Here is a 25,860-nt window from a genome sequence, read left to right on the forward strand (position 1 = left end):
CGCCGCGGCGGGGAGGCCGCCGGGTCGGGGTGCGCCTCGGCCGCCCTCCCGCCACGCTCCTGCCTCAGAGCGTCCTCCCGGGGCCACCGTCATCATTGCCCTTGGCGGCCTCATCCTCCCCTCACAGGGCTCCTGCACGGCCTCGGCCCTCCGAGGGTGGTGGCAACTGCACAGGGGAACAGGTGGATGGTCCCGCCATGGTGGCCAGCACCGAGGCGATGGCGCTGCGAGGGTGGTGGGACCCACCGCGGTGGCTGGCTGGTCCCTGTGGCTGGAGGGAGCAGGAGCACCAGCCCCGTGGTGCCTACTCCCTGGCAAGGGTGCGGAGGACATGCTCATGGTGCAGGCATGAGGGAAGCCGGGCTGGCCTCCCCTGGGCCACCCTTGAGCTCATCCTCACTCGATGCTGGGAAGACATGCAGCAGGGCTCATGGGGTGCAAAAATCATTATTCTGATATGTTTCCTGGGGAGTTTTGCTATCACTAGTGGATAGGAACAAAAGTTGTTTCTTCCTACCCTGAAAAACAAAGCTGGCACTGGAAAAAAAGGCTAGAGGTGTCTGGAGAAAAGAGATATTAAGGTGTTACCGATACCAAGTATTCAGTTTTAGGCTTTTGGTCCACCAGCTTTGACACTTGGGCAGTGCTAAAACTGGCAACGTTACTGTACTACATGTCATGGTGCATGAGACGTGTCCAGAGCCTGACACCCTCATATTCCTTCTTCATTTTGGTTTGGACACTTAAGTAGCTTATGGACTTGTTCTGCTCAGTGCTTTGCATTGACCATTTTAGGGTTCTGGAGAAAATCAGGGTAAGAAAAGAACAAAGTGGGTGTGTGCTATAATCTGTGCTTTCCTGGTTTTAGAGCTGTGATTGATTACGAGGTGCTTTTTTGTTCTGGATAACGGCATTTAACAGCTATTTACGGATTTGTAGATTGTTTCAAGCCAGTACTTTGTCTTCAATAGGCAACTGGTCAGATTCTTCAGAAGGTGCTATTGGGAAAGCATTACAGGGAGCGTCATTAAAACTCCATCTGAACTTTTGAGAATAAAGAGTTTCCAACATAGAAAACCTGGATAAGTGATTTCTGTTCTTGAAATTTTTATCTATTATTATGTGATTTGTGAGTGATACAGTTTTATGTGAAAACCTAACTCTATTCGGTTATACAAAGTTTGAGCCAAAGAACAGGCCATAAATTCATGAGCTATGTATGTGCTATTAAAAACCCCTCACTTTTATGAACTCTGAATTTGTTGCCATTTAATATAGTTGGTTTGACAAAAGCCTTTGTTTTTCCTAAATCTTTGGTCACTGTGATATAGCCCTAGTGTTTTGGCAAAGGGTGAGAAGACAACTTAGCTGAACTTCTCTACAAACTACACACAAGTGCAGTTTGTTGCTGCTATTCCCTCTTTACCCACTGATTACCTCTTGGAAGTCTTAAGCGTCTTGAAGCATCCAGTCTTATCAAGACAGTATTTTTCTTGCCCTTCTCTGAGCTCTTTCCATTTTCTGAGTCCTTTCTGTTTCTACCACAGAGAGAAGCTGATTGAACTGAAGGCTGTTGTAGGTGAAAATCCACAATTATTTATTTAATCACGTTAGAATACTTTTGTGTTATTTTCTGTCATTTAATCCAATATAATCTTTTCTCACTTTTTGTTCATCATTCCAGTGTTGGTCAGATACTCTTATTAAACTCTCCACAATGACAAATAGATAGTCCTTGAGTAATTAATTTAGAATACAGCAGTCCATATGATTAGTTAATAATATTTAATGACTTTTGTGCTGTTCTTGTCTTCATATGTGTTACTAATTACAAGATTCTTACAAATTCTCTGTTCTGGGTCTTAGGCTCATAAGAACAATTTCGGGAACAAAGCCATTATTTTTCTTTTTAAGACAGGCCTTTCAGGCATCATCAATGTTCATTAACTTTTCTCTTCTAGAATGGGAAGTAGAACTTGGTAAATACATCATCAAGAATCTCACTGAGGCTACGTATTGATGTAATAGCCTGTTCTCTTTCCTGTTCTCTTTCGCCATTTTAAACATCCACAAGATGTTTTTGCCCAGGAAGCCAATTCCAGCTTGCTGGGTTTCTATACACACTTGACTATTCACTATGTCTTTGAAGTCTTCCTGCGATTTGCTCCATTTCCAAGTAGAGTTCCTTATGTTGTAAGTATGAAACAACCCTTGTTTCACGTGTATGGAGTGTGTGTTGCACTGGGCTGTGTACAGCCATGTTTCTTCCATTAATTCAGTGTCATGTATGACGTAGATCTCTAGAGCAGGGTTGACCTACTCTTATTTATTTGTCCTTCACCAGTTCGTGTATTCTGTGCAGATTCTATCAGCTACGGTCTTTTATATAATCCTTCAACTGACTGGCAGAAATACTGAGTAGCATTGGACCTTCCTTAAGGCATCAGCATTGGAGATTCTTGCAATAAGAAAAAATGTCTTGCACAAGGCATAGCACCTTACTCCGTGCCAGCTCTTTTGGAATATGTACCTGTGTGTGCAAACTTTCAACCAAGCTAAATGTGATGTCATTTTCCCTCTTTCCTTGAATTCCTTTATGTGTGCCATATGGTAAGGCCTTAAAGCAGCTTATACATAATAATTTGTTACACACCTGACCTTGTCAAAAGTGTTAAATGATCCTCTGTAATGTTTCCAGGTGACTGTGGATACAAGAAGTATAAGCTAGGTATGTTTAGTACTGCAAGATGTTACACGTGTGTGGAACTGGCTCAGATTTTTCATTAGTATCCTCTTTTTGCTGAAAAAATGGCTTTTAAGTACACCAGATTTTTTTTATTGAGGAAATCTGTTAATGTTGAAATTTTATTTCCTGAAAAAAAATCTATGAGAGTCAAAGTTTAATGTGACTTTATACCTCCTCCCCTTTTCTTTAACTCTCTCTCTCTTTTTTTTCCAACTGCAGAAAAAGTTAAAGGGGAAGAAGCTTTTTATAGTATTCCAGGCTATAATGAGCTATGATTTTTAGAGCTAAGAAAACAGCTTTAACTGTTGGTGAGGTGGATTTAAAATATTTTTCCTAAGCCTCTCTAATAATTTATGAGATGGTTTTAGATTCCAGGTTTTCTTCGTGTTGAATAACTTCTAAATCAAACTGTTGTGTGGCACTAAATCTTACAGAGATCTAAGTATAGCAGGTCAGAAACTACAAGGTATTTTTATCCGGTCCAACCTATATTCTTGTCAGAAAGCCATACCAAATTTATTTAGCGAGACCTATTTTCTGTAAGCCTATGTTTAGCATTACTTTTTACCACCATCCTTTCTTTCTTTGTTGATTGTATACCATGATTTTGTGCAAGACTGATATCAAGCTAACCTATTGGTGTCACCCTGTTTTCTCGTTTTAAATTATGTTAGTGTTATATTTTCTTTGCAGTCGTCTTTAGCCCCAGCGTTTACTGAAAACTAGTGTTTCAAGAGCTTGTCATCTCGTTCTGTAAAAATTTGTAGACACTGGCTGTCTAGTTTTGCAAATACTAAAATATTCTCTTTTGGCAGATAAAACTGATATTTTTCAATCCAGTGATTGGGGTAAAAAAGTAGTAGAGTTTCTTTTTTTTTTTTTTTTTTTAGATACTAAGCAATGTGGTTCTTAGCCTTGTAAAAAGCTTTCCTAACATGGACCCTTGTGTTTCTGCAGAGCTAGCACATTTTCATAGAATTACAGCATAACGAGAGAAGGGAGAGTGAAAATACTTGTTGCGACTGTAGTGACAATAACAATAATGTAAAATGCAACATTTTATTATCCGAACAGTAATCAGTTTTGCTGTCTACTGCCTGTGTTACCAAGATTGATTAAGTGTACTGTTAATACCGTACTTTAAAAACCAAGCTCCTATCAGATAATAATTGAACCACAAGCTGTGGGCTACAGGATTGTTTTTATTTCTTATTTTTCACTTTGTAACTGAAAGAAGCATGTAAAATTCCAGAATTTTTGACAGAAGCACTTTGCAAAGTACAAGTCCCGGAAATATTTTGTTCGTTAGAAAGACACTTTATTACTACTAGTTTTCTGATGAGACAAAAGCTTATCTTAGTCATTTAAAAAAACATAGTGCTGCATGGTCCTTTTAAATAACTTTTTCCTAAGTAAGGGCTCTGTCTCTTGGTTAATCTAGATTATACAGGTGGCATTCTGATATTGCCCTTTTTCAGATATCTTCATGGGAATTATGTAACAGCTTTCTACATTTCATATCTGGATCCTACTGAACATTTACAAAGCTTGAAGATCAGTTATTGTATGTTTTAAGGTGATCTGTCACTAATTTATTAAAGCTTGTCAAACTCAAGTTGAAACTACATGATACTGGAAATTTAGGTATTCAGTGTAGAAAACTGAGCTTACAGGTGCAGGGATGCACTCAGCAAATGAAAGCGTCTTGCATGCATGTCAAAAGGTGCATTAATTGAGGCAGTGGAATTATCAGAAGTTAGAAGTGGTACATTGGGTCACGATACCTATTCCCAGTGACCTGGTAGGTTCCCGCTTGGCAAGAAAGTCAAGGTGTTTTAACAGGTGTCTCATGAAACTTGGTGTCATGAAGCTGCTGCGAGACAGATTAGATGGTTAGATTTTTCTTTTAATCTAAAAATCATAGGCTTCAGCTGCCTGTGCGATGCCTCAGAGATCCCACACGGTGTCTGCATTCTGTGATTTAAAATGACTGCCAGGTAATTTTAGGGTGACATTTCATGTTTCGTGTATTTTGTAAGGAAGCAGCCATTTACTCTTTTGGAATTGTTTTCAGCAGGATTAGTCAGTTATCTAGTAGCCTCTTAGTTTGTTGCCAGGATGTTTTCAGCGTGGCTTTCTTTATTTTTTTTTTTTAATTAAAAAAACTAGCATATTTTTATTTTTCCTTCCCCAATCCTTCAATTCACGGGTTCGGTAGCATTTACATTGTGCCCTGAAAATCATTGGTGGCATGCCAGAATTTTCAGAGGAAGAGGTGGATGTTGAATGAGGTTTTACACTGACTAAGAAGAAGAATTTGTCTCTGTTGGTATAACTGTGGCTTGAAACATTGGATGAACAGTAAGAGAGTTGTGAATATCATATTTACTCGTATGATGTTTAAATAAATAACTGTTAGTGCTACTGAGGAAATTTTGCACAGAGATTACAAAGGAAAACAAGCATTTCCTCCTTTGGAAAGCAGCTCTTGCCTGACTTCAGAGCGGTGTTTTCTGAATCACGTGGCCAGATGCTTTGACTCGGCTAAGAAAGCTGAATCAGAGCTATTGCGCAGCTTCTGAGTCAGCTTTTCAAAGTTTAATGAAAGTTGGTTGGTTGGGTTTGTTTTGTTTTATTATTTTTTTTGAAAAGCAGTCCAAATCTGTAAAAGAAAACCTAGAAATTTTACAAGGCTTTGAGCTTGGCCACGTCATGGAGAGATGTTGGAAGAAACGCTTCTGTCTCAGAAGATGAAGAGAGTATCAGGTCTATATCGATAAACATATGTTTCTCGTTTTAAATTGGGTTTATATTTTGCTTTGGATTATTTTATGGTTTATTTTCTTTTAATAGAGTAACTCTGTCAGTGGGTAGTGTTTAAGCACAGCTACAATTTACAGTTCCCATAAAACATGATATACTGAAGCATGTTCTCACCCCCTGATTTCTGAGAGAGGTACAAGCCTGAGCAGCGTAACAGAAATAATCAGAGGCATGGTTGCACGCTTTGGTGATGCGTGCTCAGTTTTAAGTTTTAGTATGTCATATGTTGAATGAAAACACTGAACTTTGTTTCTGACCATTGTTATCCTACCAATAGTGACTGGAAGCAGGGTAAAACCCCAAAGAGAAGTTGTGGCTTTCTTAGGAAGAAGGCACACTCTCCTCGGTTTCTTTTTTTTTTTTGAGTGGGCCAAATGTAGCTTCTAAACTATTGCTTCAGTTGCCGTCAAAGCAGATGTTTTAAACAAATATTTCAAGAGATGTATGATGAGAAGATAACTGGTCCTTTCCAGCAGAGACTCTCAGATCCAGAAGGGGCAGATCCAGGTTATGACATTTCCTTACCTTTCGCAAGCTGGTTGTACCAAAGGGAAGGTTGGTCTGGCTGAGGCCAGTTGGATCATGTTTCCATGAAGGTGGAGGGGGCCAAATGCTTTAGTATTTGCTGGTGTTTCATTAAAATTATACCAGCCGGAGCAGCTTGAAGGAGATGATGAATCTGCACATTTTCTAGTCGGTAGCTGAAGTAGGAATGTGCTTAAATCCTGCCTATATCCAGGGCTAAGCACCTTTCTCTAGGGAGCATTTTGGATTCACGCTCTCTTGAAATTAGTATCATAAGCCCTTTCTTTCAAAAAGGGAGCAAAGGTCAATCTTTGCTTTCAAAACCCAGGAGGTGGCAATGGTTCTGGTTCCCTTTTCGTCATTAGCAGAGCTGTTATCCGCTAGACTGCTCACCACATGTGTGGGACACTTCAACCAAGCTATCCTCCTTCCTGAGGGGATTAATGCCCATAATTTTTTCCATCAGAGTGAATTTTGTGATCACCAGGCTGTTGACTAGTATGAGGTGGTGTTGCTGTCAGAAAGACTGAACACGACTGTATAGCCCAACACAGAGATATTAGATGACTGAGGACTATGGCATTTAAGGAAATAATCCATAAAAGCAAACCGGTAGTTTCAGAAGTGCAAGAGAAAAACATGCAACTGTGGCAAAGGTTACATTTGATCTGAAGATCAGATTCTGTTCAAAGATGTGTGAGTGCCTTCCTGTTAATTTCCAAATTTTGTGTGCAAGCAGGAATAGAATTTGGACTTGAAAAGTATAGGTAAACAGAAGAAAACAAGTTGTGGAATAAAATTATCTGCTTCATAAACTGTTTTGGTGGGTTGCAAAAGGTAAATAGAAAAATTAATGTCAAACATTGGGAAAAAGAAATTGGAAACAAAATACATTATATATAAAGTGTGTGCATATATGTATGTATTTATATATACATGTAAATTTTCAGTTGAGATATGAAAGTGGTTATATGTGTGCCCAAAACATTAAGCACAAAATGTTATTTCTCTTAATAGTATTTACAAAACTCCCAAGGTAGCTTTTCTTATACTAATATTTTAGTAGAGACTTGGTATAAACAAGCATTCAGGTTTGCTTGTTGTTTTTTCTTTTGCAAAACGTTAGTGCAGAATGTTTGAAAACCACGAGGAGTTCTTTTTGGTCCTCTGCCTTTTGCCTTTATTTGAATAAAAATTTAAATGTTGATTATACATGGAGAGAATTGAACTAATAAAAGAGGCAAGGCAGATAAATTGGATTTTATAACTTAAATGAATAAAGATTGGCTTGTAAGAGGTGAGAGTAAAACAAAGCCATGCTAATAATAGCTACAAGTATGCACCTGTGATTTAGTTGGTCATTGTAAATATTTTCACTTCGGTTTCATTCCAGTGTTGCTTTGGCAGTTATGGGTTGGGTTTTTTTCATTTTTGAGACCTGCTTGTGGTTTTTGGTGTGTGTGTGTATATATATATATGTAAAGTTAGGATGGTGTTGAATAATAACATACCCTGAACTAGAATTGTGCACATGTGTATTAAAATAAAACATATGGGAATTTTTTTTTTAAATGTCATGAATTTGAAATTTCATTTTAAAAGTACCTAAATTGCACTTGAGCTGCAGTCACTTTGCTGGGATTGGAATAGGAGGATATTTACAGTCAGGTTTTCTAGTAAAGCTTTTCTTTCCTGTTGTTACGTGAAAGACTTGCACAAACAGGAGCAGCTGACTGTAACTGTAGTTTATGTCATCAAACAAGTGGAAGGAAATAGTTCAAGAGCTGCTATTTTCAAATGTATATGTTAAAGAAATCTGTCCTGGTCTAGCAAGCTCTTGAACGGATTTTGAACTGTACTAGTCCTCTCAAATGTTGGCGTAGACTTGTAATATGATGATGATACAGGTAACGAGTTTCCTAATGACTGGATTATTCTTATCGCGTCTTCTTTATTTGTAATTGCCTCTTTATAGGGTCTGTTCCCCATCGTGTCTTTCTAGGACTGGCCTACTAAATTTGGCACAGAGAGTTACAACCCTAAGACAGCCATTTTGCAACCTACATTTTCTTCTCTTTCTGCTTGTATCAGTGAGTATAATTGCTATTCTTTATCTTTTTTTCTGGTGGTGGTTCTCCTTGATGCTCTTCTGTGGAGATGGATGCTATCAGAATGTGCTACTCCCTCAAAGAGGCCTCTTAAAGTTATTCCGCAAGTATAGTCATCTTTAAATAAGCAGTTGTTCTCTGTTGTCTTCTGTGCAGGTGGTGTCTTTTAAGCAGCTGCAGTACTGTCATTGCTTGGGGAGAAATAAGTAACGAGTAGCCCTAGCACAAGACAGCTTCTAGTAGGTATGGGTAAGGTACAGGGCTGTTTGTTGTGGTCGAGAAAAGTATTACAGTAATTCACGTCAAAGTGTGAGTTTGTTTTTACAAAGCTATAGAAATAGGAAAATATTACCTTAACTATGTGTCACTGTAGTTAAAGAAGAATGATTTCTGCTAATCCAGTTGTCAGCAGGGTCCAGGCTTTGCTAGGCTCCATTATCCTTTTTGTCGAGAAAGGAGGAAAGAGTCATGGGAAATTCCATGATCTCTTTTGCCAAAAATCATCTGATGTCAAGTCAAAGATCTTCCCAGGCAAGTGTCTTCATCCAGAGGAATGCTGAGACTGTGATATAGTTATCTGTTGTTATCAGAGAGTTTAAAGCTTAAGAGTAAAAATTGCTTTAGAAATATAAATACTTCAAAAATAGAAAATGTAACTATCAAGACTTTATGCACATAAATATAATACTGGAGGATATGTAAAAGAAAAAACTCACTTTTATGTGGTTGTATTTTGCGAAGATTTACTGTGATGCTTTCAGATTAATTTTTGACTTTTTATTTTTCTTGCCATTTGGCGACTATTTTTCTGTGTTTCTAGTTCTTCACCAGCTCTTCTTTGTGCACCATCTCTGATAGCAACAGGAAAGTGCATAGTTTTGCTGCAGGGCAATGAGGCCAACCTCCTTTTTATATTTGTGCTCACACCATAATAGTGACATTTGATTATCCCAGGAACGTGACTTGAATTTTTAAAGTGATAGGAATATCACATACACTTTTGCCTGGTTTATTTATAAGTACAAAACACTATGTATGGAAGGAGTGCCTACTGTGTTCCAGCTGAGCTTCCTAAACTTTGTTAGATAAAAAAAATGCATACATTATTAAGGATCCTGCGTTTCTGAAAATCAGACTGCTCAGTCTCCTTTAGTTTTGAAATAAAGTATTAATTAACTGCACACAGGCAGGACAACAGGGTCTGTATTGAATGAAATTAGGAAAGAGGAAGTGTGGAGATGTCCATGAAATTGCTTAAAGATCTGAAAAACATGATGCATAAACAAGTGCCAAATGAAGGCAATTCCTTAAGTAAGAGGGGACTGAGAGAGTGAGAAGACCCGTCTATTGAAGAGCGTTGCAAAGCGGGGGGGGGCTTATCGTAGGTGGAGAAAGAAATAGATCAAATTGCAGCAATGAAGATTCAGCATGGACAAACACAGTTTTCTAGTGGAAGTACTGAAACGCTGGAATAATCACCTGCGGGGACAATGGTGCTTCCATTGCCTGAGGTCTTTAAGAACAGGTTTGATTACCTGTGTTGTTCCCACCAGATAGTTTAGTTATCATGCTCTGGGGCTGAGTGACGGACTATCTGACCTTTGGAGGTTCCTTCCATCCCTGGTTAACAGACCTCTAACTACACATTACACAGATTTTAATAAGATCAGAGTACAGGACTGATACACGCTGAAACCTGTTTTCCACCTCTGTGACCTGTGTAGCAGTTTTATTTCAACTGGAATTTGTTTTATCTATAAGAAAGGCTATGGTAGTTGTCAAGTAAAGGTTATGTTTTTCAATGGGTTTGGTTTTTTGGGGGGCGATTCTTGCATGTCATCCTCCAGGACAATGCTATAGCGAGTACCTGTCCTCCTCCTGTTTAAATAGTACTCTCCTCTGCTGTAATGTTGCATCCAGGCCAGTTATAGAATTGTTATTCTACTTGGAAAAACTAAGAGGATACGTGGAGTGGCTTGTGGGGAAGAAGCGTGGCCTGAGTGTGGATCTGAATGAGCAATTGTTCCAGCTGACTGCATGCACGCACGAGGTAGAAATTGTTGATTTCAATAGACTACAACTTGACATTTGGTTCATACGTAGGTAGCCATGTTCAACAGCAAGCTTTGTAATCCCGCTTAATTTCGTTTTATCTGTGAATATGTATCCCCTTAGGAAAAATTAATTTCTTAGTGGGACTAGCAGTAAGAGGAGGTGTACTGTGTGACCTGGAGGTTCTGTAGCTACTGCAGCGATAAACGTGAGAAGAAATCTTGTGTTTTTATAATGCTTCATTACCAGTCTTCTTGACCATCAGCAGAAGAGTGAGGAAACTGGAGAACTGATTTCTTCATAAGACATTATTAGCCATAGCTAATAAATGATTTTAATAGCTAAAGAGTATGCTAGCACTTACTTACACAGCCATGGCTTCATACCTGTGTATGGTTTGCAGAGAAGGTAACTGGTACTGGGAATATGTTAAAATGCAAATTATTATATTCTCCAGGTAAATAATAACAAAAAAATCCTTCCTTTTATTCAGTTAAAGAGTATCTAGTGGTTGTTTGATTGATGCTTGGGTATTGAGTGCCCTATTAATAGCTACATAAGTAGAAGTAGTTAGAAAAAGATATGATTTTTATATAGTATAATAAACAGCCATGAATTAATATAGTATATAAATACGTGTCAAATTTACAGTGTGTAAGAAGTGTTGTTGGCTTGGGTGGGCTTTTGTAGACATTTAAGCCACTAGTATATTTGGGTCAGTATGAATGTATTTCTTAATGTGAAAATGTTAAGGTTTTTAAATTAAGTTTCATGCCACTAGAAAGACATTTTTAATTCCATTAGTATCACTAATGTCATTAATGTTAAAGCTTTGTCAGCATTTTTACACAGGTAGTCTTTGAAAGGAGACTTGCATCTTCAGCTAATGATGAAATTTTGTATTCAGTCTCTTAGCATGGCCTAGTATGTTTCTTAGCAAACAATCTGAAACACAGGATTTACTTGAAAAGCAGTATAGTGCTATTTTATATATATTTTCCCCACATGGACAACTGAGGTGTTTGTAACAAAATTCAATTGCAGTTTCCGAAGAAAAGCAGGGAGACGTGGGCCAAATGCTCATTAGTCAGAAGGTATGTTAAGAAGAAAAAACCAAATAATTTAATTTTTTAAGTTAGTTGTAACTTTCTAGAATGTGAGTTCTTGTTTTTTCTGAATGGGATTAACATTTCCCTCATTGCTCTAACATTTTTCTCCTTCTTGTTACTAATACTGTGTTTCATGTGAGGCGGTGTACTCTGACTCTAGATGGCAGTCACTGGTAGGCAAAGGGAAGGATCGTTCTGCTTTGCTTGGCTTGGACCCTTCAAGTCTCTGCACTGGTTGGCTTCTCTAGCTGGAATTTTTATGGTGTTGGACAGCAATAAAAGTGTCACCTCAGCTTCTCTCCCTTCCGAACTGCAACAGAGATACTATGAAGAAAGAAAGGAAAAAAAAAAGGCAAAAAATAAGAGAAATTGAGAAAATGTTGCAGTGAAACATTCACAAAAGAGAGCTTTAGTAATGCTGACAATAGTGATTTCTTTTATATCAGCAAGACTTTTGTCCTAGATTAACAGAAATAAATTTGTCAATAATGGAAGAAATACCAGTTTCCCGCTAAATTCAGCTTCAAAGAGTAAAACAGAGTGACCGAGGTGCAACCAGGGATAATAGGAGTGGAGGAATGTGTGATTGCAATCTCATTTAATCGAATGAGAATCTCCTCACAGTCTCATGGGCACGTGTTGTTGGAGAAATAGTTCTCTTTTTGCTTAAGACCTTGTGTCTTCCACCACCCTCCCACCCCCCCATCCTCCCTTCGCAGTGTCCATCCTCTCTTCATTTCCAGACTCCTTCCCATCATTTTACCGGTGATTCCTTTCCTTCATACTTGTCAGCAATCTGTCTCTTGACTCTCCACTCTGTCACTCCTCTTTAAAGTAGGATGGGCTTTAAGTTTTTTCTCTCCCTTTCTTCGTATAGGTGCTGTTTGCCTTCCTGACTCGTCACTACTAAACGGTTTGATGTAACATTGCAGTTAGAAAAGGCAGCAGCACTCAAGCAAATGAACAACAGTTTCTCAGCACTTGCTGTGTAGGGATGATTGCACTTCATGAGATGAATACTGCTTGATAAGAAAGCTATTGTTATAATTAAACAGTTTAAAATCAGGAATTAATCTATACATTTTATTGATCTCTGGTTTCAAACACAGTGCCAAATTACAGTCTTGTTTACGTATGTGCAAATCCCAAGAAACTCTTTGGAAAGCGCTGGAGTCGTTCTGGATTTACAGAGGTATACTTAAGATCAAGTTTTGGCCTTCAGTTTCAATAATAAGAAAATGATTTACTGTTACATTGCATATTGTATTAACTACCAGCATTAGTAAAGGGACAGTGATCCTGTAAATGCTTTGCAAATATTCTGCAGGACATTTTTTGGACTAAAAAAGAGTAACTGAAGATCGAAAGATCTTGATTTTTGCTTAATAAAATCCTAGCAACAAGCTTTTAATTTCTTAATGTACTAGTTTAACTGTGGAAAACTACTGATTTTTGAAAGGAAAGGTGCTTTAGCTGCAGAAGAATAAAAAAAGTGACCAAAGCTTTAATTAGGTCTTTATTTTTACATGTTTATAATGAAAAATACCATTGACATTTTACGCCAAGGTTTACAATTCACCGTCAAGTGCATTTCCAGAGCCAGTCTGAGAAATGTGGACTATGGTTTGTGAGGGAAAGCTTTCTGAGAGTTAGCGGTAATTTAGTACAGTTTTCTGTGTGAAGTTCATGTGCAAGAAAGACAAGATAGAGATAATTCTGGTATTATGTCAAGATTATATATTAGGATGACAGGTATCACAGTCCCTAATAGATTGCACAGTACAGAGATAATGAAGAGTGATGCTTTCTGTTCCCAGCCCTGCCTTGGGCCTGGCAGGTAACTGTGGGCAAATCACTCCTCCTTCCTCAATTTCTCTGTCTGTAAAATGATGATAATGATGTGGATTATTTTGTGTTTCGTTTTGAGATTGAAAGGGAATACATAGAAATGAAGCGGTAGGAACATGATGGGAAATATAAGGTGGTAAAATAAGCATCTGTATTACAGACAGATTTGTACTGGCAACGGATTATAAAATTGTTGATTCTACTGTTCTTCCCTGTTGAGGGTATTACTATGTACTTGTTCACAGGATTGTAGAAAAAAAATCTTGCTATTTCTTATGCTAGCCTATCTTTCAGCTTCTCATTCAGAATTTACAATAAGGTTATTCTGCTTTTATTCTTGACCATTACCATCCCCATAAGGGACAGTTAAAACTGTAGTTAATGGAGAATAAGGATGGGAAAGGTCTGTCTGTCTGTCTTTTCTCTATCTCCTCCCTTTCTATCTCTCTGTCTCTCTTTGGCCATTGAAAATGTAGGTCATATTGCATCACCATAAAATGGAACAGTCAGAAAGGTGTTTGAAAAATGCTGACATCCTTAGCCTGGGGTGCATGCCAGTGTCTTTTGTTTACATTGAGAATAGTGTTGTACCTGTGTAAGAACCAGCATCTCTGTTAAGGTTAGTGGTATGGTACCTAAATTATGAGTCAGATTTTAAGATGACTTTCATCTGCCTGCAGTAATTTAAAATTAGACAGATAAAATGCAACCACTCACATTAATGATATACATGAGGAACTAATTTGAAGTCTTTAATCTGCAATAACCGTGACAGTGTAGTTTGAATAATATTACCTTTAACAGAGAAGCTCAGTAATAAATTTTGCAAATCATGTTAATCATATACTCTGCATTGTCTTGATTAGCTGTGCCTTTCTGTCTTGAAAAGTATGTTTATATTATACGTTTGTGTATTCTTTTTAACATTACTGTTTTACTTCATGCACCCTTTTAAATGAGCCAGTCAGGATTTTATTTATTCAAAAAAATGGAAAATCCTGATGTCCAGTGTCTTATTGCTTGCTACCAGTCTTTTGTTGTTTGTGTTTCTGATGTAATACAAGTAGTAATTGGTATGAAATATTCCTATGGCATAAAATGCAGAACGTATCTTCTTCTTCTCTACAGTTTTATATAAAAACCATTTTTAAAGAAATGTATAAATATAATTTCAACTGTCCTTATTTATCTTAGATGCATTAAGCTAATGTGTTTTATGGATTGAACTTTCAAATGGTGGTATAAATCATACTGCAAGATGCAGGTGTTTTGAAATATAAGACAAGATACTCGCTTATAGAATCTCTCTCATTATTTCTGAAACCAAGTATTTTTTTAACCTGTCTGTTCTATGCTTTGTGTGGTTGTACTTAAACAGTTGAAGTGCAATATGCAAAGGCTTCTTATGACTTTGTTAAACTTAACTGCTAAAGAAGGCTTCTAAGTTAAAAGAGAAATTGTTGGAAGATAAAACTAAAATTAGTGATAATATGGGTTTGTTGAGGAAAATAATGAATGCAAATCTTTTCCTGTTGCCATTAGACAAAGGAAAATGACAGTAATCAAAGTTAAGACCCTTCAAGTGCACTTTGCTGTGAGTAATTATTTTGCAATTCTTATCAGTTTATTTAGAATTATCCGAAAAGTGTTATTTAGTAACTAAGATATTAGTTATTTATCTTCTCATTATCTATGAAGATACCTATGCATGTTTGAAATAGTTTCAAAATAGCTTGTATCATTATTGTATTTTGCACTGAATATTCTGTTGTGTTTGTATTTGCAACAAGTACATAGGTAATTCTGAGAAATATTTTATATTGGTATACATAGGAACTATATGAAATCTTGAGATGCTGCAATTTTGTAATTGGTATTTGCAGAAGTTCGGTATCTAATCTCTATTTGAAGCATGTAGCTGGTACTTACTTTTTAATCTGTGAAGATGTAAAGAATTGTGTCTCCCGAAGGGAATAGGAGAGCCAATTATGTAATTGGTAGAGCTTACAGTTCTTATACCATCTTTGCCCCCCTGAGATTCTGTAGTTGGCGGGTCCTGAGCCAGTCTCCAGCGCAAATGAGATTAGCCTGAGAATTGCTCTGAATTACCCTTGAGCTACTAGCTAGCCATACCAGCAGCCCCTAGCCTCCTGCTGGCCAGCTCGTGTTCTTTCAACACACACCTCCTGCACCCATTTTTCCAAGGGGCATAGTAAGACCTCATTAGGCTATCCCCGTAGTTATAAAATGTCTACATGAAGCCCAGTATTGGGGAGATTATAGCTAGCATGTCCAAATCTTTGTTTATATAAATGTATACATTGTATTTTATCTTAAATTTGGATATTTAGTAGCTAACAAAGGAGAAAGAATGTTCCAAAATGTAGGCACATTCTTTGGTGCCTATTTCTAACAGCTGAAAAGAAAAAGAGTTAAAGGAGTTTGGATAGCTGAGGCGTTAGTTTTGATGCTTTCAAAAGTTAGGAATGCTTTATCGCATACATTTGCATTTCCTTTATTTTAATAAGTTGCTTTGCAATTACAATTTTCATGTAAGTATATTTCCCTTAAATGGATAATACGCATTAGTCATCATAACTATGCCTTTTTTCTGTTCGTCTATGTAGATACAACTTTGACTGGGATATAGCTTTTGCTCTGCCAGGCTGTGGTTTCCTGTCTCGCATATCAGTAACTCCTCAAAGTATTAAATAGCAATTGCAACCAAGTTTCTTTGGTAGTCGGGCATCGAGAGTGACATAATGCTAAGTCTGCTTCGCTGGTTTGAAAATGCAGGCCTTTTTCCATTTTCTTGGATTGCTGCTTTGACTATTTTTGTCATCTTTCCATCCTTCAACTAGCTCTCCCTTTCCAGGGTACCAAAGTGCTTACCTTCTGGAGAGAGAGCTCCTCCTGGCTTATTCTCAATCATCCCATCGCTTCCTTGCATTGCTCTTTGCTGACAGTTGTGGTTGTAATTGACCTGCTGTAAATTCTCAACAAGAATCATTCCTGTTCTTTGCCACCCATTATCCAGAGAAAGAGTTCTCTTTAAAGGGTCGTTAAGCTGTCACTTTACTCTTTTGAAACTTATTCTCTTAACTTCCTTCAAACTCAACTCCAGATGTAATCCCTACAGCGAAATTCACAGGTGGTGACATAGTATGCTCTGATCTCTCATATATAGGAATAAAATTTTTGCTGATCCTTCCTTCACCCTCATCTGGTCCATTTTTTGTACTTACCACTTAATTAGTGCCCTATTTCTAGATTTTTAAGTCTTTGGAGAAGTCTTCTGCTTTATAGGTAGTTTTTGTTTTCATTTTTGCATGAAGCAATGGAACTTGCCTTTTATTGAACAAATAACATTACATCAGGATAAAAGAAAGAAAGCGCGTTTTGCATGCAGAGCTCCCATATCTCCTAAAGAAATTGGGGTAGAGATGAAGGAGTGAGTTACTTCCACAGCAGGGAGGTCATCTGCTTGAAGGGACTGGGACTTTGAGGCTAAACACTGAATGATCTTCTGTGAAGGGGATGGTCCGTATGAATTCAGTCTACTGTCCTAAGCAGACAAAGGGGAAAAAAAGATTTTTGACAAACACTGCATTGCCTTTCCCAGTGAGCAGCAGCAAGAATTGAAGAAAAAGTTTTATACTGTAGTATTCGATGAGATTTGTATGTCTAACAAGGAAATACAACGTTTTCTGAGATTTCTACTATTGTTAACGATCAGTTTTATTAGCCATGAAGCAGAACAATGACTGCAGAGGAAAGAGAGAAAATAATAGTGTACTTGCCCTCAAGTGTTGTCCACTGCAGACAAGAAAATTTGGGATTTTATTGAGTAACTAGAATATAATTAAGCTCAGATAAGCTGCTTAGGACCAAGTATGTCACTGAGCAGGGTAAAGCTTAGAAATAGTAAATATATCTGTAGGTGATCTCAGTCAAGATAGTGTCAGCTGCTAAGCTGCAGTTTAAAAGAAAAGGGAAAAAAAGGGGTTTATCCTCGGTGCATAAGAAGAATTTAAAGACATGAACTCAGTTTGCAGACAGCTTCCCAGAGGAGCAGCAGAAGCCAGGAAAAGCTTCGTTCTGCACCTTCCACTGGGGCAGAGCCCTACAGTCTGTGGGACGGCTTGGATGCCCTCTTGGACTGCATTCCTCTTGTCTGGACTTTAATCCTTGGAGGGGAAAAAAATAGTTTTCTCTGAAGTGTCATCCGGTCCCAGCGGTAGATTGGATTATTTATATCTATCTTCATGACTTTTTAGTAGACAAAAAAAAATCACCTGTTTAATTTCAAAGCACTTATAAAAATCAGTTACTTGATTTTTACTATAACCTGTGCACAAGGATGGGTAATTTTTTTTTTTTTTTAAGTTTTAACAGGTCTTTGGTTTAGCTTTAACCAATTAGGCATTGATTTATGCTAAACCAAAGCAAACCGTGCTTAAATTTGGTTTATATAAACAGTAAGTTTATAAACATTGAATGAAGGGGTTTTAAAAACCTGAGCTTGAGATGATAAAAGTTCCTTTTGTGGGAAAGGCCTCAATCTGTACATCTCTCTAATTTTTGTTAAATTCTTCATCAGTGATACAGTAAGTCGCTAATGACTATTACGTGAGAGAACATTTTTAGCTATTCGCGGTCTGTGACATGGTGGTAAAAATGTCAATGACTGCGTACCGAGAGCCCCTGTTGTTGGAGTCGTGCTATATTCTAGAAAAATCCTGTGTAGAAAATCCAGCCCTGTCGTGTTACCAGCTTGTGATACAGACACAACCGTCTGCTTGGAAATCTGGTCAGTAATAGTCGATGTAAGTGCAGTAACTGGGCTTGAAGATTGAGATTTCATCCAATGCATACCTTTCTGGTAATGTCAGGCTGCCATTTAAAGAGCTGCTCTGTACGTAAGAGTGCATAACAGCTCCCTGCTTACCTTTCAATTTTAAATCCATTGCAGAAACTATTTGTAAAATTGATGAAATGCTTCGTATTAGTTTTTAAATAGATACGTTTATAGTTACGAAACGGAGCTAAGGTTTCAAATGTCTTATTGCTGTACTCTTTTTGTTTTCTTTCAGAATTAATCAGGTACAAGTTAGAAAAAGCTTCCAAAATCTGAGCAGATGAAGATCAATTGATAAATCAACCCAGCGATTCACCATACTTTCAAGGTACTGTGACATGCTTACCCAAATATTTTCCTTAAGCATAATATTCACATACCTTAGATGTGAGAAGTGTGGAGAACAGGATATTAGCAGGGTTGCAATGCAAGTCTGAAGTGTTACCAGATGCAGTGGGGAGCCTTTTTTTTTTTTTTTTTTTTTAAATGCAGGTGTTTAATATACGTTTCAGTGGGAAATAAGGCGACCTTACAATCAACCTAAAGGGAGTTCAATGCATGGAACAGTCAAACTTAAAAAGATAAAAGTAAGTTGGATTACATATCTCAATCACGGAGATGAAGTGATTTCGACAAGTAAGATGTGGCAGACAGGCATATTTTTAATTTATTTATTATATTTTAGAAGAAGTAAACTTCTTTTTCTGAATAGTTATTTTTGTCTATTTCCATGTTTCCATGATGCTTTAAAGCATTTGAAGGCTGTTAGGCTTTGGTATATACCATGCCTGTTATCTTACAAGCTCAGAAAGTAGAATTATAAGCTGAGGCAAAGACTGTACAGTTGCCTAACACAGGGGGGTTCTTCTCCGTGACTAGCGTTCCTGGCAGAACGTTAGGAAAAAGAGAAAATTATGATAATAAATTGAAATTTTGGCTAAAAAGCTGCTAGTGCAGATTATTTTATCAGGTACTGCTAATTCATTGAAATAATATCTGTTTCTTTCTCTGTTTCCTGTACATTTATCTCTACTCTTTATTATCACATGCATTTCACCATTTTGTATATTTTTGCTTGACATCACGAAAGAAAAGACTTCACTCTAAGTTTGCATTTTTCTTGTGCGCAGACTTAACAGTCTGTTACAGCCTGGCTCATATTTGCTGTGCAAATCATCTTTTAATATACCTTAAAATAGATTGCAGCAGAAAGGGCCATTATAGTTAGCATAGAGCGGGTCTGCAGAACTTATTTAAGTGGCAGAGTTAATCGGGGCTCAAGAAGAGCTAGGAATGTTTGTCATGGTGTGGCTCTTGCAACATGTAACATTGGAAACTGCAGTATCAGAGGTTTCTATAACAAAATGCTTCCCCTGGATTTTCCAGCAGCCTGAGAAGTGGCTATATTAGTGAACCCAGAGTGCCTGGGGTTGCAAACTAACATTGGCATTGTTCTTATCTACTTCCTTGCTCCTCGTCACTAAATAGGGCCACAACATCTATCAGATTTTCATATAATCATAGGAAGGTCTAGATTGGAAGAATCCTCTGGACATCATCTGGTCCAACCTTCTGTTGAAAGCAGGTTATCTGAGGCCTGGTCAAGCCAAGTATTAAGTATTTGCAGCAGGGGAAAGCCCACCATTTCTTTGGGCAACCTGTTCCAATATTTAATTGTTCTTACAGTGAATATTTTTTTCTTGTATCCACACAGAACTTCTGAAGCAACTTCTGTCTGTTGCCTCTTGCCCTGTCACTGTGTTTCTTGTGAAGAGAGTACCTCCATCTCCTTTATAACTATCTTACTTATTGGAAGACTGTGATTACATCCCCCCTTGAGCCTTCTCTTCTTTAGGCCGAACAAACCCAATTCTTTCTCATTTCTTCAGTAATTTTTCCAACCTTCCGATCACTTTGGTGGCCCTCTGCTGGACCCTGTCCAGTTTTTTAATGTTTCTTGAACTGGCCCAGTCTTCCAGCCTGTCACAGTCTCTGTAGACAGTGACACTTCCTTCCCGTGTATCTACCTGTCTTCCAAGTTTCATGTCATCTGCAGGCTTGGTGAGGATGCATTTACTCCCATCATCCGGATCATTTTAAAAAATATTGAATAGCATTGAGCCCAGTATCAGCCCCCAAGGAACTCCGTTTGTGACTGATTGCCAGTTTGATTTTGAGCCATTAGCACCCTTTGAGCACAGCAGTTTAGCCAGTTTGCCACCAATCTCATGGTCCACATCCGTGACCTTTCAGACTAACTCTCTTAGTACCCTTGCATGCATCCTGTCAAGTCCCATAGACCTGTCCATGTCCAATTTGTGTGACACTGTTGCTAACTTGCTAAGCACGTGGTCAGTGCAGGTAGCATCAGCAAGCAGCGATCAAATGTGAGAAGAACGATATAAATTTAAATTTCCTTGTGCCAGGCTTCTCAGGATCCTTGCTTTGATGTTAATCAGCATGTCAAACTTCTGAGGGTATGAGGACTCAGGCAGCTTCACATCATAGGTAGGCATCATTGTGGTCTCAAGGAACTCGAGTCCTGTGGGCTGTGCTTGGACCCAGAGTCTTCTGCCTCAATGAACTGCCAAGGAGCCATGTAGACAAGCTGGCAAGAAACCAGGCAGGGTTATGAAACCTTGTGTGGTAGTTAGGTAGATATCAAACTGTTCCCATTAAGTGCTGTGATTTCAACAAACGGAAATTCAGCACCAATGTTTTGTTACAATTGACCTGAATAGCTGTGTATTTTAATCATTCTAAATTGTAATATCATATTCTCTGTGTATAAATGAGAATTTAAAAGGTCATACCCATTTCTGATTCCTCTGATTAAAATGATTCATCTGCATAGTTAGGTTGCCGAAATTGTTTTAACATTTCCAATTTCAAAAGGTAATTTCAGTACCTTATGTAAAATAAATAAAGATTAGTTTGATTTCCAAATCATTAACTCGATGTATTTTGCGTAGTTTTACCTATTTACCTTTAACACTTGAAAACTTTGTGTCACTATTTGGTGTTTTATCTGTAAAAGTCTTTTCAAGAATTGACAGTATTTAGTGACATCTAAGCAGGGCAAGGATCTCTGTTCCTGTATTCCTTATGCTCCTTATTCTGCTTTAGATTGCTATGTCATCAATTCTTGCAGAAATTTGACTTGCGTTTAAGACATATTTGATAGTTAAGTAAAGTAGGAAGTGGTTGCAATATTTTGTTAGATACTGCATATTTTATTAACACATGGCAATGACATAGGTTTATAATTTGGGTGTAAAAATATTATGTTATCTTCACTATATTCATTGTGAAGTTTGGGGGCATCTATTGCGTTCTCATCCTAATGCAGAATTCTTCTCAGATTTACTTACATGTATTAGCCTCCATTCCCCCATTCCTTCTCCTCAGAAAAGGATACTTTTAAGTTAGTCTTCTAATCTTAACAATATTGTTCTTTCCCCTGGTACAGGTGGTTTATAGTAGGTACCCACCATAATTTCATATTCCAGTATTTAAAGTAGCTGTATTCCAGCACTCATGAGCATCTTCAGCTCCCCCTTTGAAGTGTTACTTATAAATAAAATTATACACATCAACCTTTTCCAGGATCTGTGGGAAAAGGATAATAGACTGGCATGGTTTGTTGTATAATTTTTTATTATGTTCTGCTCATGATTATTATTTTGCAGGATCACAGTCCTGTGTATAGTCGTAAAGGGAGAAGTTGCTTGATTTCACTGGAGGTGAGAGTGAGCTACAGATTACCATAATGCGTTTTTCTTAATGTATTAATACTTTTCTATGGTATTAATACATTAAACGGGGCTTAAACGAAATGGTCTGTTTTGTTATGGCTGGATAGTTCTCTCATCATCTGGACATGCTGATTTATATGAACTTTTTATTTCTTGCTTCCCTACTTGCCCACTTATATTCTTATACTTCTCATTCTGGAGACACATTTTAAAATGCACAAAATGTACTCCCAGTTCCACCACTGTCAACAGGAGCTGACGGGAGGGTTGGGACTTCACTTCAGTGTATCAGCTACTTGAGTTGTCATTTCATTCTGAATCTCGTCTACCAATGACTCTTCACTCATAATATTGTTCTTAGTTTTTAAGCCCCTCTTGATCTTTTCATACCTTTTGGCTAGAATTAACTTACTTGATTTCCTTTAATGCTGTAATGCCCCGCAGATCTTTTCCTTGACAGACTTTTTTGTGAATTCACTATTTTTCTTTCTTCTGAGTACTGATAAAGCGACACCCTCGTAGGTTCTCCCTGTCTTTCCCTTCGCACTTCAATTCATGCAACCTTTCGCTTTTGTTGTGGAAAATCGTTGGTGAACGGTATCATTGTACTTCTTCTGTTCTTAAAAGGGTTCATCTGCAGATCCATCCTTCCTTTTTCATTCCAGTTAAGAATTATCGTATCTCAGGTCCTATGTGGAGGCTGTCTTACAGATTCTAACTGAATAGCTGAGGTAGGTGTTCCCTGTTTGAACGGCTTTCCCGGTCATCCTGGCGAAAGAATAAAACCTGCTGGTACAGGTGAAGAAATGCCTGCAGTGTCATGCCACAAAATAACCATCCTCTGCAGTTTTAAGCAGTTACATGCTGTTTGTAGGCATACATTTAATCATAGTATCCCCAACCATGTTTAATATGTTGTTAAATCTATTTAGTGAGCTTTAAAACTGTGGGTTTTCCTTTTTCGTGTGTTTTATTTCCTCCTCTTGACTCCTTTCTTTCCTTTTGCAGGCTGCATTACATTGTTTGTTTGTTTGTTTGTTTATGCTTTCTTCACCCCATTATTTGGCTGTTTTCTGCTGTTTTCCTGCCTCACATTTTTCCTTCTCCACTTTCTATCTGAGCTTAACTTACTCCTCCATGTTTTTTTTCTCCCCGTTCTCTGAATACTTGTTCTCATTCACACATACAAGCAGTCTGTGGTTGTTCACACACCATCTCAGTCCCAATGCTACTTCTTGGGCTATTTTGCTTCCTCATTAAGCCCTTTGAATTGCAGCATTTCTGGACCACTTCTTGTTCTCTTAAAGGAGCACTGGCTTCTAGGCAGCACCTTCCACACTTGAGTGTTCTGCCCGCTCCTGAGCAGATTCGTCCCACTTAATTCTGGGTGCCTAATGGAGGTGCCTAATTTTTGTGCATGGTCATCCTTGCCTCCTTCTGTGGTCAGTGGGAAGAGAAGGGCTTCTTCAAAAAGTGCTTTGGACCAGGAGGGACCAAACTGATCCCAAAAGTATCCCTGGCTCTCTGCTGATTGCCAAGGGAGCTTTGGATGACCGTACTCCTGAGCTGGATGTCTCAGATCTGTAATAGTCAGCTCTGTTCAAAGTCTACAGCCTCTACATGTGTTTTCAATTCTGATCTCCTTCTGACATGATGGATTTTCAGGGTTTTCCCTATTTTTCCCTAAAATCATCAATGCATCCGTGTATAGCACTGTGGAAACAATTTAAGAGAATTGAACTTGTGTGCTTAAAAAAACCCAAACACATATTCAGTGGGAATATGTGAGTTTGTGGGAAAAGAAAATTCTCTCCACCTCTAGTCCTTGTAAAATTGGTTTTTCATCTGCCCCTATCCTGCTCTCTGACTAATCGGTCTTGTGCATTGAACTGATCTTTCTGCTGCCACTTTCCTCCCTCTGCTGGAATACTGATGTATTCATGACATAGTGGGAAAATATTTTACTAGCGGAAGAAGGTTTACTAAAGGACAGCCTGAGGCCCAGGCTGCAGAATTAGATCTTGAGTGGGAATATATAGGGAAAAAAAGAAAAGTTGTGAAAGAGAGAGGGGGGAAAAAATGCAACAAGCAGTTTGAAAGAGCAAAAAAGAGCAGGAAAGGAGATAATCAAAGATGTATGAAATAAAGGTGGTGTGTGCGTTACCTGTTTGGATGGCACTTCTAAAGCAAGAGGCGCTTTTGAGTGACTTGATGAGAGTCAGCCTTAGAAACTGAAAAGTTGATAATATGTTGGCTTGTTAAAGTAGTTAGCTAATCAATGCAATTTTGCCAAATTAAGCCACTTCTGCATCATTTTACGTACATTCATCAGCAATGTTTAAAGAAAAGAATCATGTGATGTGTGAACATTAAATTGATATGCCATGGTAAAATCTGTCACTATTAAAAGGTAGGCGCTGGTGTTCTATGGCTCTGTTTGGTCACGCATCACTATATTTGCTTTATGACCTATGGAAAATAAATAATAGTGAAAGCCTATATGAATTTGATGGACACTCGGATGTATCGAGGATCTTTTTCAAACTGCAGCTGAGGTAGCTTTCTGACAGCTTCCTCCAGAACAACGGAGAGCTGTATGAATGAAGTAAAGTTTGTAACATAAACCAGAGTATTTGACAAAGAGAATATAATTCTGTCTGTAACTTGCCTTGTCCTATGGCTGGAGCCTCAGTTCAGCTACGGATGTTGTATTAGACTCCGTTTGTGGAGCACTTGAAGAACTAAGCTTGAAAGAAATCACTTACAGATTTTTTTCCTATCTGGCTTCTACACCACAGAAGCAGCTTGGGTTCTATTCAGAAATTGTTTAGCACCTGACTGACATTTTTCTTCAGTGATGATCTTAGCTTTAATTGTAAGTAGTTTTCTATATTATAAGGTACACTATTTGATAATTAGTCAAACAATAATGCCCTCCATTCATCATTTATCTTTAGACCCTGCTCGCATAAACACCTTTACTCATGCTGAGACCTAAGTTGAAGAGTTGTTCCACTGTTTTGGGAAGCTACAGTACAGTTACAAACCTGTGTAACTGAAAGATCAGGGCCCAGCTCAAGAAGTTGATAGCCTTTGTTAATTAATCCTGCTACAAATGTCTGCGGTAGAAGTCATTGTTGCTATCTTTATCTAAATCTCATGGTGTTTGCCTTTTTTTAACCAGTTGAATTAGACTTACAGTGATCAAGAGGAGAGAAAAATCTCACTAGCTATTCTGTATTAGATCTACAGTTTTACAAGATACATCCTGAGCGTGACATGAATTATCAGTTGGGTGGAACACTGAAACTATTCTTACAATTACAACCTATCCCATCTCGTATGACGACTGTCTGATGAGCTTGTATTTATGCATCTTTTAGATGCATAAATTTGGAAAGAAACAGCTATAGCTTGTATAGTTCCACACCTTATATGAAAACAGCAAAGCGTTAGCTAAGCCTACACGTACATACACCTCCGCAGGACTGGGACTGTGTGGTCTAAACAAATTTATTTATTGTTTTGATTTCTGCTGTCTAGTTTTGCCAATACACGTATGGGATCTGTGAGCAGCTCCACTGACGGCGCGAGCCCCGTGCTCTCGAGCTTAGGCATGGGATGAGTTACCTATAGAGGAGGCAGCCGATCAGATTTATATACGTTTTTAGCTGTTCATTGAGGGTGTTATCACTGACAGTGGCATCAAGTGTGGCCAGACATCTTCGCAGTTCGCGGCCTGAGCTTCATTTGACAGTGGTACTTGGTTCATTTCAGTCGACTGGGGAGAAAACCCTGTAATAAAATGGATTCTAAACCCGGATTTTTTTATCGAAGAGCTCGATTTTGCAAAGCTTAAACTTTGTTACTGGGAGTTTTTTCAGACAGGAAAGCATCCTTTAATCGTCGCTTTTAACACCGCCCAACGTCATCCCAAAGTTGAAGGCAGAAAAAAAAGCTGTTGTTTAAAAAGAAATGCGGAATAACAATGACAAGACACCCCCCCCACCCCACCCCACCCCCCCGGGAGAGAGGT

At 38.2% G+C, this 25,860-nt stretch overlaps 1 protein-coding gene across 2 annotated transcripts in view; it reads left to right on the forward strand.

Moving 5' to 3' along the window:
• Positions 1–25,860, forward strand: part of ATXN7 (ataxin 7) — a 90,519-nt gene that overhangs the window by 203 nt on the left and 64,456 nt on the right. The window contains exons 1-2 of one of the 2 annotated variants that reach the window (XM_076346566.1): positions 14,786–14,805; positions 18,305–18,397. The gene's annotated coding sequence lies outside the window, so the exon portion shown is untranslated. Of the gene's footprint in view, positions 1–14,785; positions 14,806–18,304; positions 18,398–25,860 lie in introns of those variants that run through there. The other variant, XM_076346565.1, reaches the window with a different exon arrangement.

The sequence above is a fragment of the Aptenodytes patagonicus genome, chromosome 8 (assembly GCF_965638725.1).
Source record: "Aptenodytes patagonicus chromosome 8, bAptPat1.pri.cur, whole genome shotgun sequence".
NCBI lineage: Eukaryota > Metazoa > Chordata > Aves > Sphenisciformes > Spheniscidae > Aptenodytes > Aptenodytes patagonicus.